Source organism: Hevea brasiliensis, chromosome 7 (genome assembly GCF_030052815.1).
Source record: "Hevea brasiliensis isolate MT/VB/25A 57/8 chromosome 7, ASM3005281v1, whole genome shotgun sequence".
Taxonomy (NCBI): domain Eukaryota; kingdom Viridiplantae; phylum Streptophyta; class Magnoliopsida; order Malpighiales; family Euphorbiaceae; genus Hevea; species Hevea brasiliensis.
Genome location: NC_079499.1, coordinates 94,434,628 through 94,436,548, shown reverse-complemented (window position 1 = coordinate 94,436,548; position 1,921 = coordinate 94,434,628). Strand labels below are relative to the sequence as shown.

The window sequence follows — 1,921 nt, the reverse complement described above, 5'->3', positions numbered from 1 at the left end:
CTAAGATATTGGGATGGAAAGAGTACTTTTTTTTTTACTCAATTAAATAAAAAATTTAGTGATTTTATATTTTAAAATTTTAAAAATTTATTTTTATTGATCTAACTAAATTAAAAAAAATCAATGACTTATATTTTTTAAAAATTTTATTATAACTAATAAAAAGTAATTTTAAAATAATTATACTAAAAAATAATAATTTTAAAAAGACTTAAATTATGAACTAAACACACTAAAAAACCAAATTCTTATGTCTCTCATTAAATCTCCTAAATTTAAATTTAAATAATAATTTAAAATAAAATTATTATTTGTGATTAAATTAAAAAAAAATAGAGCAATAAACACAAACTAGCCTATAAATAATATTAAAAAAAATCCCATTGTTTATTCCTTAAATCTATATCTATGTTGGATATTGCCCTAACAAAATAACAAATATTTTCCTACTAAACCTTTGAATTCCACCACCTCACCGGCCCACATAGGACACCATCACCACCTAGCTAATAATACATACTTTCTTTCTTCATAATTTTATTATATTTATTTCTTCCGCAAACAGGGCTTTGAAATCCCAAGAGGAAAGCATCTACTTTTATTGCCTCTTTTATTTCTGTCGAGTCTAGTCTCTCCCTGACAAGTAAGGCTAACAACATAAGCACACCCTTTGGCCTTTGCTCCTTCCTTTAAACCATATCCACAAAAATTTGTGCTGGTGATTTAGAATTTTCTGATTTTTTTTTATCGCCCTTTTGTCATATCCCGCTATAGCCATGAAATCCTTACTTTCCGAATCTTTTCTAGCATCAAGGCTCTTTGATTTTGAAGTTGAATTTCTATAATCATTGCAACTTTTTTCTCCTTTTCAAGAGGGAAAACAACGGAAATAAGTGTTTTGAAATTTTAGGTGATTAATCAATTTTTTTGGAAAGATGAAAATTGGAGTGGAAAAGACCATAGCCAGGAGGAAGCGAGGAGGTAGAGCGGACAGTGATTGACCTTACAAGGGGATACGGATGAGGAAGTGGGGCACATGGGTGTCTAAGGTAAGAGAACCCAACAAGTGCTCAAGGATTCGGCTTGGCTCATATTTAACTCCAGTGGTAGCAGCTCGAGCCTACAACACGGCAGTCTTCTATTTGAAAAGGCCATTAGTAAGGCTTAATTTCCCAGAATTTTTGACGGGAGAAAGTATCGACGGAACTTGAGATGACATGCCGGCCGCTTCGATAAGGAAAAAGCAATCGATGTTGGGGCTAGAGTCGATGCTTTTGAGACCGCTTCAAGTAGCATCACCATTACCACCATTGCCACCATGACCGCCGCTGAAATAGTAACAGTAATAGTGCTAATAATAATACCAGCAAGAAATCAACCACCAATTGGCTTAGAATTCAAGTCTTTTGTGGAACGGGTCGACTTGAATAAGATACCCAACCCGAAAGATTTGAATATCGGATGGGAAAAAATTAGAGAGGCAAAAAAAAAAATCTCTTTCTTTCCTTCTTATAATTCTTTTTTAGCCTTCGTTGAAGTTTTTAAAATAATTTAAAAATTTTGAAATTGCATTTGCATTTGGGAGAACAGAAGATTTAACCCATTAATTTAGTGGGTTAAATCTTTTTTTTTAAATACCATAAAAAAAATTTCTTTTTTTCTCAAATATTAAAAAATTATAAATCTTAAAAATTATAAAAAGCTAAGTGAAACTGCTAGTGGTAATGGTGGGTATGATTATGGCAATAGCTAACTCAAATCGGGAGGTATGTTAAGGTTACGACTGATGAAATGATGCGGCCTTAAAAAAAAAAAAAAAAGGGTTGTTTCAATTTTCAATTTCACTAAATCTGAGTTTGGAAGAAGAAAAACTAGCTATGACATAAGGGGACATGAATACAACCAGAGAGGAAAGGGGATG

At 31.9% G+C, this 1,921-nt stretch overlaps 1 pseudogene; it reads left to right on the top strand.

Moving 5' to 3' along the window:
• Positions 1 to 567: 567 nt before the first annotated feature.
• Positions 568 to 1,565, top strand: LOC110672392 (ethylene-responsive transcription factor ERF010-like; annotated as a pseudogene).
• The last annotated feature ends 356 nt before the right edge of the window (positions 1,566 to 1,921 follow it).